The sequence below is a fragment of the Bison bison genome, unplaced genomic scaffold (genome assembly GCF_000754665.1).
Source record: "Bison bison bison isolate TAMUID 2011002044 unplaced genomic scaffold, Bison_UMD1.0 scf7180017864481, whole genome shotgun sequence".
NCBI classification, from domain to species: Eukaryota; Metazoa; Chordata; class Mammalia; order Artiodactyla; family Bovidae; genus Bison; species Bison bison.
In genome coordinates this window covers 2,521,243-2,522,900 of record NW_011495041.1, presented here as the reverse complement: position 1 = coordinate 2,522,900, position 1,658 = coordinate 2,521,243, and positions in this window count along the sequence as shown.

Sequence of the window (1,658 nt, the reverse complement as noted above, 5' to 3'; positions counted from 1 at the left end):
AGAAAGAGAAAGGAGAAAGAGGGGGAAAGGGGAGGGGGTAGAGGGCAGGGAAGGAGGGAAGGCTGATGTTACTCTGCGTCAACATGACTGCGTCACCAGAAGCCCAGATATCTCATTAAACAGTGTCTCTGGGTGTGTCTGTGAGAGGTTTTCACATTGCTATGCTATGCTATGCTAAGTCACTTCAGTCATGTCCGACTCTGTGTGACCCCATAGATGGCAGCCCACCAGGCTTCCCCGTCCCTGGGATTCTCCAGGCAAGAACACTGGAGTCGGTTGCCATTTCCTTCTCCAAAGCATGAAAGTGAAAAGTGAAAGTGAAGTCGCTCAGCCGTGTCTGACTCTTAGCAACCCCATGGACTGCAGCCTACCAGGCTCCTCCGTCCATGGGATTTTCCAGGCAAGAGTACTGGAGTGGGGTGCCATTGATGTATGGCAAAAACCATCACAATATTGTAAAGCAATTATCCTTTAATTCAGTTCAGTTCAGCTCAGTCGCTCAGTTGTGTCCGACTCTGCGACCCCATGGACTGTTGCATGCCAGGCCTCCCTGTCTATCACCAACTCCCAGAGCTTACTCAAACTCATGTCCATTGAGTTGGTGATGCCATCCAACCATCTCATCCTCTGTCGTCCCCTTCTCCTCCTGCTCTCAATCTTTCCCAGCATCAGGGTCTTTTCAAATGAGCCAGTTCTTCCCATCAGGTGGCCAACGTGTTGGAGTTTCAGCTTCAGCATCAGTCCTTCCAATGAATATTCAGGACTGATTTCCTTAGGCCAGACTGGTTGGATCTCCTTGCAGTCCAAGAGACTCTCAAGAGTCTTCTCCAACACCACAGTTCAAAAGCATCAATTCTTTGGTGCTCAGCATTCTTTATAGTCCAACTCTCACATTCATACATGACCACTGGAAAAACCATAGCTTTGACCACATGGACCTTTGTAGGTGGCCTGAATTTATCTGGGTTCACTGCCTACACCATCAATGCCCAGCTTTCCTCTGGCACTGTAGACTTGAGTCAAGAAGACTAGAAAGTCAGGCTCTTGGAGGGAAAGTCCCCGTGACAGTGTGTGTTTTGACTTCATCACTAATTCTCAAAAGCTAAATTTTAGGGAGCTTATCACATTTAGTCCTGCTCATTTCCAGTACTTGGAATGCTCCTCTTGCTTGTATCTCTGCTCTTAGAAAAGTGAGTGTACAACTTGGAGTCAGGCCCTGACCAAATGAATCCTTGTCGCACCTGTCATCAGCCAAGGACTGGTGAACCCTGGGGACCCTGTTTCCCAAGAACACAATCCATGCGGGTTCTTGACCTGGAAAACAGCTTCCCCAGTCTGAACAGAGGCAGCTGACTGCTTGGTTCTTGGAAGCGCACATGAAAGCTGGGACGTGCACCCCCTTGGAGCAGGGTGTTCTTTGGGTTTAATGCAGTGGTGATGTGTCCATGACAGAGGTTGTAAGTTCAAGGCTGACATCACTCAGGTTCCACCCTCAGATAAGAAATCTAGGCCAGTGATTTGCTGGTTGCTTAACGGTACCAAGAGCTGCCTTAATGCAAGTCAAGCCTGGCAATGCCAGGCTCTTGATTTGGTTCAATTAATTATTTAGGGCCCAAAGTGGTTGCCCTTTCTAGTCCTAGTCCACATCGTATCTTTCG